Raw genomic sequence first — 14024 nt, 5'->3', positions numbered from 1 at the left:
GCCAGGTCACGATCTCGCGGTCCGTGAGTTCGAGCCCCGCGTCAGGCTCTGGGCTGACGGCTCGGAGCCTGGAGCCTGTTTCCGATTCTGTGTCTCCCTCTCTCTCTGCCCCTCCCCCATTCATGCTCTGTCTCTCTCTGTCCCAAAAATAAATAAAAAACGTTGAAAAAAAATTAAAAAAAAAAAATTCCTTTTAAGTCAATTCTTTTTAAATCAAGAAAGAAGAGGCAAAAGAAACTCAGGGGGAACCAATGCAAGCACAAAATAAAATGGTAGCTTGAAACCCCAATATATCAATAATTTTAATAAATGTTTATGAGCTAAGGGGCGCCTGGGTGGCTCAGTCGGTTAAGCGTCCGACTGCGGCTCAGGTCACGATCTCACGGTCCTCGAGTTCGAGCCCCGCGTCGGGCTCTGTGCTGACCGCTCAGAGCCTGGAGCCTGTTTCAGATTCTGCGTCTCCCTCTCTCTCTGACCCTCCCCCATTCATGCTCTGTCTCTCTCTGTCTCAAAAAGAAGCAAACGTTAAAAAAAATTTTTTTTAAATAAATAAATGTTTATGAGCTAAACGCTCAAGTATTATCAAGTAGGATGAATAAGTACGCCTGTATGCTGTTTGAGAGAGACAAATTCAAAATATAAGGATACAGATAGGTTGACCATAAAAAGATGGGGAGAGCTAAGTCACCCGAATAATGACATAAGCGATAGAACACTTGTATAGAGATATTCAAACAAAATACACTTAAAAAGCAAACAGCATTATTCGAGATGTAGGAGGACATTTCCTAATGATAAAAGACTCAATTCACCAGGAATGATTATGCATTTATAACAAAACCTCAAAATATATAAAGGAGACGTTAACTTACTAAAAGGAGAAATAGACAAATACCATAATCCGAGTGGGAGGTCTCCCCCACCCCGTACTTCATCCGAGAGACATAAAAGGGTCTCCAAGGATATAGAATTTTTGAACAACATAATCAATAACTTGAGCTTACCGCCATTGTATAGAACACTGCAACCAACAACCACAGAATACACATGCACGAGGTTGATGAAACGTGACCATGTCCCAAGCCGGAAAGCAAGCCACATTTCAAAAAGTTGGAATCTGATCATAATGCAAAGAAGTTACAAATCGATAATTACAAAAGACAACGGAAAAAGCTGGGTATTAGAAAAGCAATAGTGGAGTCACAGAACATTTGTAGTTGAACAACAGTGAAAAGACATCGAAACTGCTTCGGATGCAGCCAAAGCAGTGCTTAGAAGGAAAAAGTGTCTTTTAGCAATGATGAAAGGCCAAAAGCTAATGAGTTAAGTATCCACTTGCACATATTAAAAAGCAAACAAGAGGGGCACTGGGGTGGCTCAGTCGGTTGAGCGTCCGACTTCAGCTCCGGTCACGATCTTGCAGTTTGCGGGTTCGAGCCCCGCGCCGCCAGGCTCGCTGCTGTCAGTGCAGAGCCCTCTTTGGATCCTCTGCCTCCCTCTCTCTGCCCGTCCCCCGCTTACACTCTCTCTCAAAAATAAATAAGGAGAAGGTCGCTGGAACCTCCAACGTGTAGCCAGATAGAAACACAGGTAACAGCCTGGGCTTGAGACTGGCATCTGAGGTGGGGGTGGGGGACTGTCCTGTAAGGCTAAGCCCTTTAACTATGGCGTCTGATGCCACCTCCGGGTAGACAGTGTCAGAATTAAGTTGAATTCTCTGACACCTTGGTGGTATCTGAGAATTGTTTGGTGTTCACTGAGGGATCAGCCCCCACCCCAAGTTAGAATTGGGTCTAGCAACCCTAAGAGATGGGGGTTCTAGCCAGGGAAATTAGGGCAGAAAAAAGCAATAAGCAACATCCACATTGGGAACAAGTAACATGATCTCTATTTGTGGATGATATGCTTTTGTATATAGAAAAGCCTACAGAAGCCACTGGAAAACCAGTGGAATAGATTAATTCAGCGTGGTTGTAAGATACAAGATCGATATACAAAACTCAGTTGTATTTCTATACGCTAGCAATGAACAATCCAAATATGAAATGAAGAAATCCATTTATAGTAACTTCAAAAAAGAACATATTTATGAATAAATTTTAAAAGTGTGAGACTCCCACCATGAAAACCACACATTATCACTGAAAGAAATGAAAGATCTAAATAAATGGAAAGATACGTTATTTTCACAAATTGGAAGACTTCATGTTGCTAAGATAGTGACCTACAGATTGATCTACAAATTCACCGTGATCCGTATCATAATCTTGGTTGGCTTCTTGGTAGAAATTGACAAGCTGGTGGTAAAAGTCATGTGGAAATGCAGGGGACCCAGAATAGCCAAACAATCTTGAAAAAGAAGAGCTTGAAGATTAACTCTTCGCAGTTTCAAAACTTATAAAAAGCTACAGAATCAAGACTGTGTGGTACTTGCATGAGAAGAGATATACAGATCAGAATAGAATAGAAGTGAGAGTCCAAAAATAAGTCCAGACATTTACAGTCAATTTTCGACACAAGGGTGCCAGACTGTTCCTTCAGTGGGGAAGAACAGTCTGTGCAACAAATGACACGGGGACAGTTATGTGTCCAAATACAAAATAATGAAGCTGGACCCCCACTTCGTACCATGTACAAAAATTAGTACAAACTATGGGGTGCCTGGTTGGCTCAGTCGGAAGAGCATGAGACTCTCTATCTCGGGGTTGTGACTTAGAGCCCCACATTGGATGTAGAGATTACTGAGATAAATCAAACTTAAAAAAAGATAATACAAGGGGCACCCGGGTGGCCCAGTCAGTTAAGGGAGCATCTGACTTCGGCTCAGGTCATGATCTCACGGTTCGGGAGTTCAAGCCCCACATCGGGCTCTCTGTTGTCAGTGCAGAGCCGGCTTCTGATCCTCTGTCTCCCCCTCTCTCGCTCTTTCCCTGCTCACACTCTGTCTCTCAAAAATAAATAAACGTTTTGAAACACAAAAAATAAGCAAAACATTAATACAAAGTAGATAATGGAAAAAAACCAAAAATGAAATACAAGAGCTAAAATTTAAAAACTCTTAGAAGAAATCATAGTTGAAATAAATATTTGTGACCTTGAGTTAGGCAGAAACTTCTAAGACATGAAAGCACAGGCAAGAAGAGAAAGCATGGATAAGTAGACTTTGGTACGTCAAAGGACCCTACTGGGAAAGGGGAAAGACAATCCGCAGAGCGAGAGACAATACATGCAAACTGTATATCTGATAAGGGACTTATATCTAGAATAAATAAAATGCCTTTATAATTCAATAACAAAAAGGCAAAGAATCCAATTAGAAATGGGCAAAGGATCTGAACAGACATTTCTCTAGGGAAGGTACAGAAATGGCCAATAAGCACATGAAAAGATGCTCAACATCATTGGCCATCAGGAAATGCCAATGGAAACCATAATGAGAGACCACCCTATACCTACCAAGATGTCTATAATAAAGAAGACAGACAATGACAGATGTTGGCAAGGATATGGGGTGGAGTGCTCAAATATCGCTGGTGGGAATGTAAAATGATACAGTCACTTCGGAAACCAGTCAGGAATTTCCTCAACAGGTTGAATACAGAATTACCATACCGTGCAATAATCGTACACCTCAGTGAATACCCAAGAGAAACGGAAACATATATCCACGTCGAAACTTGTACCCAAATGTCCACAGCACCATTAGAAGCAATAGCCAAAAAGCGGAAACAACCCAAATGCCCATTAACGGATGGGTGGATAAAAGGAATAAAGTACTGATCCACGGATGAACCTTGGAAACATCATATGAAGTAAGAGAAGCCAGTCACCCAAGGCCACATATCGTGCGGTTCCATTCACAGGAGTTATTCAGAATAGCCAAGCCCAAGGAGACAGAAAGTAGACTAATGGTTTCCAGGGGCTGGGGAGGGGAGGGAGGAGAGGAAAGGGGGTGACTGCTAACGGGTACAGGGTTTCATTTCGGGCTGATGGAAATGTCGGAAAATCGATTGTGACAATGATTGTACAGCTCTGAAAATATTTTAAAAGCCACTGAATTGTCTACCTTAAAAGGATGAATTGTATGAGTGTGCGGCGTATAAAGTTGTCTTTGTTTCATTTTTTCATTGTCATTTATTTGTCTTTATTATTTAGTTACTTTTTTTTTTTTTTTTTTTTTTTTCAACTAGGCTCCACGCCCAACATGGGGCTTGAACTCACGGCACTGAGGTCAGGAGCTGCACGTTCTGACTGAGCCAGCCAGGCGCCCCCTACATTTTTATTTCTTTTCTTGTTTTTTTTTTTTTTTTTTTTACATTGCTTTAACATCTGTGTTTTTAAAAATCATAAGTGGCTTACATTTGCTTTTATTATTGAAGGTATAGGTGACGTACAAGACTCTATGGGTTTCAGGTGCACAACATAGTGATTCGATAATTCTACACGGTACTCAGTGTTCACCACTAGGGCGGTCCCCGTCTGTCACCATCCAGATGTTATTACAATACTGTTGGCCGTCTTCCCTGTGCCGTGCTCTTCAACTCCATGACTTGTTTATTTTATAACCGGAAGTTGGTAGCTCTGAGCCCCCTTCGCCTATTTTGCCCATCCCCCCACCCCTCCCCGCCCGCAGCCACCAGTTTGTTCTCTGTGTTTAAGAGCCCATTTGGTTGTTTGCCTGTTTTTGTTTTTTAGATTCCACAGACAAGTGAAACCGTACGGTATTTGCCTTCCTCGGACTTCTTTCACTTTGCACAGCGCCCTCTAGGTCCATCCGTGTTGTCACAAATGGCACGACCTCATTGTTTTTAATGGCTGAGTGGTATTCCAGCGTGCGTGGAGAAAACGGAGCCCTCGCGCGCTGTGGATGGGAAGGTAAATGGGAGTAACCATCGGGGAAGACGGTATGAAGGCTCCTCCGCCAATTAAAAATAGAGCTACCACATGATCCAGCAATTCCACCTCTGGGTATTTAGCCACAGACAATGAAAACGCTAATCTGAAAAAGAGAGTTGCACCCCTGTGTTCAATGCAGCACCATTTACAATAACCAAGATAGGAAAGCAACCCAAGTGTGCGTCCACAGATGAATAAAGAATATGTAGTGTGTGTGCATACACCTATATGTATATATTTATATAATGTGTGTGTGTGTATATATAATGTGTATATAAAGTGTGTATATATATATATATATATATATATAATGGAATATTAATCAGCCATTAATAAGCTGGGTTTTTTTTCAAAGCTGGGGTTTTTTTAATTCTTTTTTTTTAATGTTTATTTTTGAGAGAGAGAGAGAGAGAGAGAGAGAGAGAGAGAGAGAGAGGCATGGGGGAGGGGCAGAGAGAGAGAGAGGGAGAGAGAGGATCCGAAGCAGCCTCCGTGCTGACAGCAGAGAGCCCAATGTGGGGCCAAAGTCAGATGTAAGAAGTCGGTTTTTAAAAAAGAAGGTTGGGGAGCCTGGGTGGCTCGGTCGGTTGGGCGTCCGACTTCAGCTCAGGTCATGATCTCATGGTCTGTGAGTTCGAGCCCCGCGTCGGGCTCTGTGCTGACAGCCCGGGGCCTGTTTCAGATTCTGTGTCTCCCTCTCTCTCTGACGCTCCCCCGTTCATGCTCTGTCTCTCTCTGTCTCAAAAATAAATAAGCGTTAAAAAAAATTAAAAAAGAAGATTTATGGCAGGGCTCTGGGTGGCTCAGTCGGTTGAGCGTCTGACTTCGGCTCCTGTCTTGATCTCACGGCTCGTGAGTTCGAGCCCCACATCGGGCTCACTGCCATCAACACAGAGCCCGCTTCGGATCTTCTGTACTGCCCCCCTCTCTGCCCCTTCCCTGCTTGTGCTCTCTCTCTCTCTCAAAAATTAATAAATCTTTAAAAAAAAATGTATGGCCCAGATCCATTCACACAAAGCTCAAACACAGGGGAGACTGTCAAAAGTATTTCTGGTATTTCAGAAAGCAAGGAGAGCTTACCAGAAAAGTCAGGGTGGTGGTTACCCCTGGGGAAAGAGAGCAGTTTTGAATGAAAAGAGGCCTGCAGAGGGCTTCTGTGGTGCCCCTCAGGCTCCGCCGGACCAATTAGCTTCCATTTGGGCGTCTGTCACTGAGTTCTCAGTTTCTTAATCCTCCTGTGCCTCAGTTTCCACACCTGTAAACAGAGTGTATCATTGCATCCGGCTCCGATGTTACTGTGAAGGTTAAGGGCAGTGATCCTTGTAAAGTCTGAGTCTCTGTTGCATGCCTGTTTTTGTTCTGTTTTCCATGTGCTGCCGCTCCATGAAACGATCAAAATTGCATTTTAAAACCTCCTGTTTAAGACCTCAAGGCGTGTTAGTCTTGCTCAGACTGGTTCTGCCTCCTCCGCCCAAAAGAGGTGGAGGGGAATAAATATTTATTGACCGTTCCAAAGTCCCAGGCATCGGGTCAAGGGCTTCGCATCCGCTTTACACACTCCCTTAATCTTCCACCCTAGCCCGTGGGCCGCTACGTTTAATAGAGACGGGCACTCAGAGAGGTTAAGAAAGGAGCCTAAGGTAACACAGCTTAGGTGAGGTCACGTTTTGAAAACAGGTCCATCTAACTCCAAAGCTAGCTATCTAAGCTATAAGGCACATCCTATTACAGAAACTGCCTTGGTTCCTGTTGGGATCTCTGTTCTCGGGACTCTTCTAGACACAACCCAAACCCAAGCTCAACTGTGTGTGTGGCCAAGGTCCTGGGATCGATGGGGGCGAGAGCAGAGGCAGGGGTGCTGCTGGGGCTCTGGGACCTGGGACAGTCCCCGGCTTTGCGATGAGCGGGCTAAAGACGCCTACCATTGACCGGTTCCAACCTGCACCAAGGGACCGAGGCTATCCCAGTTCTTTCATAGTTACGTCACCGGGACACAGCAGCTGTCATTCAAATCCAGGTAATCTCTTTCCAACGCGCTGTGACATTTAAGGGAACAGGTGGAACAACTTGTCAAATGCTTGTCCGAGGCTGTTCACCTGGGCTCACAAATCCTTCCCCTCGGCCAACAGATTTTTCATAAAGGAGTGCTAATCTCTCTGGCTTACTGTCCTCTGCATCCCTATGACCTTAGATGCTGGGGCCATTGGCTAGGCTCAGAACCTGCTTGTGGGCTCCCTCCTACTACCATCTCTACTCTTCCTTTACAATTCTATCCCAGGCAGAAAGAATAGAACTTCTTGTTCATTACCCCTGGTCTCCCCCAAGTGCCCCCAAGTTCCATGAGAGCCGGTGGAAGGGACTATCTCCTCTGCCGTATCCACAGTGCCCCGCTCTCGGCCTGGCCCAAAGCAGATGCTCAATCAATCTTTGTCGAAGGATGAATGAATGAACGAACGAACCAACTGACGAACAAGTGAGTGAAAGAGAAAAGTAGCATCAGATAAATGTGATCATTGTTCTCAAAGCCTTTCAAGAGCTCTCCTATGGAAGAGGGAAGATTTTTTTAATTAACTTTTTGTTTTGAAATAATTTCAGCATTACGGAGTAGTTGCCAGACTACTACGTAGAATCCTCCCACGCCGTCTATCCAGATTCCACCAGTTTTGAATATTTTGGGACTCTCTCACTACTTACACACTAATGTTCTTTTTTTCGGAACCACTTGCAGAACTGTTGCATATATCATTCCACTCTTCTTCTTCGCACTTCAGTGGGTAATTTCCAAGGACAAGGACATTCTCAGAGATAGCCCACAGCGCAGTGATCAAATTCAGGAATTTTAACAGTGATACACTATTGCACTGTAGCGTCCTGTTCCATTGTTGCCAATTGTGTGGGAAACTTTCTCTGTTCCCTTCCGTTCCCCCGGGGCAGAAGGATTAACAAGTAGATAGATCCGCGAGGAGTGTGATTTTTGACTCTAGAATGGAAAGATTGATCTAAAAAGTGAGAATTGGCTATCAGTGAATGAAATGACATACCCCCAATAATAGAGAACCCCCTGCTGCTGGGGGTATTTAGGCAGAGACTAGATTACCTGTCAGGAATGAGGGAAGACGAGATCCCCTAGGAAGAGGAGCTGCAGAATAGCTCCGTGTGTCCCTCCGCAAACCAGGTAACTTACATGAAACATACTTGGCTTTTTTTTTTTTTTTTTTTTTTTTTCACTTACCACTTCAGGGTTGGCTTTTTGAGTGGCTGGAGTAGCTGGGTTTTTTTCCATGGCAGGGTGTCAAAGCAACCTCAGTGTTCCATCGACCTGAAAGTTCTATGAACAGGTCAGCCCTGAAATAATAACACTAACGTGTATTTTGTGCTTACTCTGAGTCCGGCACTGGTTTAGAGTGCTTTGCAAGTGTGAACTCCATTATGTCTCCAAAAAACCCAAGGATGTAGCTGCTATCATTATCCCTATTTTACTGATGAGGAATCTGAAGTTCGAGTAGGTTTTGACATCTTACTCTGGTTCAGATCTAATGTTCTGATCTGAATATTTAAGACATTATGTTCCAGTTCAAGTGAGTGTACGTGGAGATTTTTAAAATTGGCTCAATTCTTAGAACCTAGTACTTTAAGACTTCAAGAATATTAGTATTTCTTTATCTACTTGTATGTATTCCTTTCCAAAAAGGGGAGGCTAATTTGGAATTTGGTGGGGGGGGGGGTCTCTATTTCTGTTTCCCAACTTTCTGATTGTTGTTTTTTTAAAGTTTATTTGTTTGTTTTGAGAGAGAGCAAGAAAGAGAGAGAGAGAGAGAGAGAGAGAGAGAGAGAGAGAGAGCACAAGCAGGGGAGGGGCAGAGAGAGACGAGAAAGAGAATCCCAAGCAGGCTCTGAGTTATCAGCACAGAGCCTGATGCGGGGCTCAAACCCACAAATCGTGAGATCATGACCTGAGCCGAAATCAGGAGTTGGACACTTAACCACTGAGCCACCCAGGCACCCCTGACTATTGCTATTGTAATTTTTATTTTTATTTCAGACACATACTTGTCACTTTAATTGACATGCCAACTCCAGATTCCAGACTGTCCCAGGGACTGTCTGTATAAAGCTGTTGAATCTCCCTACTGCGCCAGCATTCCAGAAGACACAGGAGCCAGAATGATGGCACCTTCTTTCCTAAGCCTTGTGGAGTTCATATTTTTCAGAATATTTACCTCCTGGCTAATTCCCACTAATCCTTCAAATTTCAGCTTAAATATCGCATCCTTGGAAAAGCTTTTGCTACCTACCCTTCAAGACTTGGTCAGATTCCCCTGCTACCCGCTCCCACCGCATCATCAACCTTTCCCTCAGAGCAGTGATCACATTTCATACGATTGTTTTCTGTTTTTACAGTTAGACTGTCATACAAGCGTTTTGACGGGCCGCATCTGTGTTTCTCCCTAACGTAGCCTCAGTGTTTAGCACACCGTGGCCACTCGATAAATGTTTCTCGAAGGAATGAATGAAAAGACGAAGACCCGGTTCCACTCCGGAAAAGGAGGTTGGCAAAAGAAAACATCAATGAGTAAGCGGTGCCCCTGGAGGCAAAAAGGAAGCTGTTCTAGTATCCAGAGTCAAAGCCAACCAGTGACTCAGTCAAAACAAGGGATTTGGTGGGCCCAGCAGGGAGTTGTGGTCCAAGCCAGAACCTTGGTCGGTAGCTATAGGACAGCAGCAGCAGCAGCAGGAAAGATCTCAATTCAGCGCTAGGATGCCGTAGCTGACCGGAAGTAGTCTGCTGTCAAGGGTTAAACCCTTCTGGAAAGACAGGGTACTAGAAAACACGTGCCCCTATAGTTATCTTCACCAAGGGCAGAGAAATAGAGGCAGGCTAAAAAGACTTCAAGGAAGACCTACAAAAGGGTTTTGAGAGGAGGGGTTTCACTGGCGCCAAAATAATGTCCCCTGTCACTAAGTGGCATTCACAAAGCTGCCATTACCATTTCCACACGCAGCCCCCAGATGGCGGCACTGTATCACTCTTAAGCTGCAAGTTGCCGGTAAGCGCTCTCTCTACCCTGACGTCTTGCTTGCCATCCCACGACTGCCCCGTGGCAAGCTCGGATTTGGAGTTTCTTCACCCTGTGCCAAGAGGCTTACAATGTGTCTTCTTCTGGGGGTGACGCCATTGGTCTTTCCCAAGTGGCCGGCTCCCACGGCCCTGACTCTTGAAGCTTGCCTCTCGTTGCCACCCCGGGCGCCCTCCAACCCTGTTGGAAATCATGACCCAATGGTTCCCTCCAACAATCCATAGTCAGCATGTCCAAGATGGAATCCATATTTCTCATCCACCCCACCCCGCACCCCCCACTCAAGCCTTTGCTTCTCTACAGCACCTTGAACATCTCCCGTCCGTTCACAAAGTCCTGGTGAGTCCACCGCTAAAATAGTTCAGACCTGAGCTCTCCTCGCCAATGTTTCTGGCACCGGAGATCCTCACCACCTCTCAGCTAAGCTCCTAACTCATCTGCTTATCTCCACTATCTTCCTCCCACGATCCATGCTGCCGCCGCCATCTGTGACTTTACGCAAACTCCTCCCAGGACAAGGATGCTCCCCTTTCTTGATCTGTTCACGTTCTCCCGACACTTCAAGCTTCAGATCAACTAACCCCTTCCTCAAAAGCTTTTTCTGGGTCTCCTCCCAGCCCCAACATCCCTGCCTACGGCACTTTATTTGGACCTCCTTTTATAGCTCTAATTTTTCACACTCGGCCTTGAAGATCATTCATTACTTATATACACGACCATCTCCCTCCATCCCTTAGCCCAGGAGGGCAGCTATGGGGCACAAATCCTTCAGGTTACCCCCCGACCAGTACCCAATGAGAGATCTACCCACTAATGGATCTTCTGGAATGAAGGAATAAACACGTGGAATAGCGCAGACCCTCGCAGCAGGAATGCGGCTCCCAGACTCCACAGTTCAATTCAGTCAGCTTTGTTTCACTCCAATGTACCTACTATATCCTGCTGGTGACGGTCACGTGGTGTAGACCAAAATTTCCCAATGCTATTCAGGCCAGCAACTTACCAAAGACTGCATGACTAAGCATACACTCAGCAGGTTGAAGGAGCACGTACTTAACCACACATAATTTTCCTTCCCCTGCTCCTCAGACTCAGAAGCTTATTTTTCCACCCTGCTTTCCAATTCCCAGTACATTTACAAATACCAGAAACGGGTCACACCATTTTGGCCCAAGTTAATCCATGCTGAAGGGCCCTTTCAATAAGACACTTCCAACGTGCTTATACTGGCCCTGATTCTGAGGGGGGGGGGAATGGCACAACACGGACAGGCTTTCTATTGCCATTTGCATAAACATTCTCTACACATATTAAAAGTTGGCGTTTGGTTGTGTGGGGGGTGGGGCGGGGTGTGTGTGTGTGTGTGTGTGTGTGTAGGGTTTTTCTTTCCCCCAGGGAAACCTGGGTGTTGGTTGCGTAAGAACTTCTGAATTTCAAGGCCAACCTTGAGTTTTCACTTCTTTCATAGATGACTTACTGTCCCTTGTAAAAACTTTCCAGAGTTCCGTGGAACACAGTTACACTAGTGTTTAGTCACAGCAGCCTGAAAGGGGGGAAAAACTACTGTGTGAGGACAGGGCCATATTCACGACTAGACGCCAAAGCAGAGAGGGTTCGAGGGCCAAACAATCATTAGCTCCCGAATCCTTGCCCCCTGTACATAACAAAGCATCGGCGTTCAAAAATTGACCATGAGCCTTGCCGGATCCCGATTCGAACACGTTATAGAAACAACAACAACAACAACAACAACAACTTGAGACGGTTGGGGAAGTGTAAACACCGACCGGATATCTGATAGTTTTAGGCAATTATTGTTAATTTTTTAAGGTATGATGATGGCGTTGTGGTTTATTGATTGATTTTCACTACGTACTGTTTTCTTAGCTTACCTTTTTGGAAATGATCTAGATAGTCAAGAATTTAACTTTTTTTTTTTTTTTTTTTTTTAAAGTAGGCTTCGCACCCAGCATGGGGGCCAACCCGGGGCTTGAACTCATGACCCTGAGATCAAGACCTGAGCTGAGATCAAGTTGTCAGGTGCTGAACCGACTGAGCCACCCAGGTGCTCCTCAATGAATTTAACTTTACTCGTCATTTCACTTCGCAAAACTTTAAAGATTTTGGAAGCTATTTAGAAGTTTGCCTATAAACCTTTTAATCTTATTTACACGTGTTTAACTTACTTCTTCCTAACAATTACATGTAGACTATCCACAAAACTTCATGAGGCAGTGGACAAAGTCGATCATCATTTTAAGGTTTTTTTTTTTCCTGACAAATTTGCAACAGAGATAACAGGAACTTAAGTGATTTTCAGTAAACAGGGGCAGGATAAAAGTTCTATATTTAATCCTGATAACTCTAAATTTTTTTTATGCTTATTTTTGAGACAGACAGAGACAAAGTGTGAGCAGGGGAGGGGCAGAGAGAAAGGGAGACAGAATCCAGAAGAGGCTCCAGGCTCTGAGCTGTCGGCACAGAGCCTGATGCGGGGCTCGAACCCACGAACCCACGAGATCACGATCTGAGCCGAAGTCGGATGCTTAACCGACTGAGCCACCCAGGTGCCCCGTAATCCTGATAACTCTAAACACATGTCCATTTTAATTAAACCAACAACCTTAAATAAGCTTTGATAATGTGTATTTTCCATGTTGTAGTGTTTTTGGTTTTTTTGAGATTTTATTTTTCTGTAATCTCTACATTTCACGTGGGGCTTGAACTCACAACCTGAGGTCATGTTGGCCTTTCTTGATCACAAGAGCACGGATGAAATGGTCAAATGTCTTATAAGGAGGCAGAGGTCAGAAGGAAGAGGAAATGAGGCAGGGCGAGTCTGAAAAGAGAGGAAGTTAGGAAAGGTCTGGAACATGGACTCTTGCCAGACTGGACAAGCCACTGCCCGCCAGTGAGAGAGCCCTGCAGCTGGTAGCTGCTGGAGACAGAAGCCTACAAGAAAGTAGTAGGGGGGCCTGAGTGGTTCAGTCGGTTAAGCATCCGACTTCGGCTCAGGTCGTGATCTCCCAGTTTGTAAGTTTGAGCCCCTCAGGCTCTTGGAATCAGGCTCTTGGAATTCTCTTGGAATTCTCTCTCTTTCCCTCTCTCTCTCTGCCCCTCCTCTGCTCTCTCTCTCTCTCTTACTCTCTCAAAATAAATAAATAAATAAATAAACAAACGTTAAAAAAAAAAAGTAGTAGACTTGGAAGGGGAAAGGTATCTTGTCTACGCATGCAGGTGGGGGCTCGTGTGGGGCGCAGCTGCAACATCAAAGCTGTAAAGCAAAAACGCGAACTCACGTCTTGGGTAGGGCTATCCTGGTTTCCCTTCTAGTGCTTTTGGAGATGTCGTGGACATAAGACATTCGGTGTTCATTCTTAGTCCAGTTCTCGAGTCAAACAATAACTCATAGGATCACCCTCCGGTTTGCTCTGCAATTTTCAAATCTATTAAATCTTAGGTCAGCTGCTAGTTTTCTACATCTGCTTCCATTCTTTTCTAAAAACAACCCCAAGGGGCGCCTGGGGGGCTCAGTCGGTTAAGCGTCCGAGTTCAGCTCAGGTCACGATCTTCGGGTCCGTGGGTTGGAGCCCCGCGCCGGGCTCTGTGCGGACAGCTCGGAGCCCGGAGCCTGCTTTGGATTCTGGGTCTCCCTCTCTCCCTGTGCCCGCCCCCCACCCCCGACACTCACACACACACACTCTCTCTCTCAAAAATAAATAAACATGAGAAAAATTTTAAAAGTAAACAACCCCAAATTGCCATTGTATTGATTGTTAATATTAGACCTGAAGGGCCTCTGTGGATCGCTTACTCCTTTTCTCACAGGTGACAAACGGAGACAAAGAAAAGAGAAGTGACTGGTCCAGCATCGCACAGCACAGGCTGGCATGAGATCCGACTGGTTGGTGCCCATGTCGTATAGGTTTTTTTTTTTTTAAGTTTATTTATTTTTTGAGAAAGAGAGAGAGAGAGCAGGGGAGGGGCAGAGAGGGAGAGAGGGAGAGAATCCTAAGCAGACTTCACGCTGTCAGCCCAGAGCCCATTGCG

General features: G+C 45.0%; 1 long non-coding RNA gene across 2 annotated transcripts; it reads right to left on the bottom strand.

Annotated features, from left to right (window-relative positions):
* Window positions 1-232: 232 nt before the first annotated feature.
* Window positions 233-13031, bottom strand: LOC131502956 (uncharacterized). Of its 2 annotated transcripts, none has more exons than XR_009257284.1 (3): window positions 7591-13031; window positions 5977-6151; window positions 233-4999 (listed from the first exon to the last, which is right to left on the bottom strand). It is a non-coding gene; the product is annotated as an uncharacterized LOC131502956 (long non-coding RNA). The 2 variants fall into 2 exon arrangements; XR_009257283.1 differs by having other exon boundaries at window positions 5977-7876; window positions 8129-13031.
* Window positions 13032-14024: the final 993 nt, after the last annotated feature.

The sequence above is a fragment of the Neofelis nebulosa genome, chromosome X (genome assembly GCF_028018385.1).
Source record: "Neofelis nebulosa isolate mNeoNeb1 chromosome X, mNeoNeb1.pri, whole genome shotgun sequence".
Taxonomy (NCBI): domain Eukaryota; kingdom Metazoa; phylum Chordata; class Mammalia; order Carnivora; family Felidae; genus Neofelis; species Neofelis nebulosa.
Note: the sequence above shows the minus strand (reverse complement) of the source record. Positions and strands in the feature narration are given on the sequence as shown.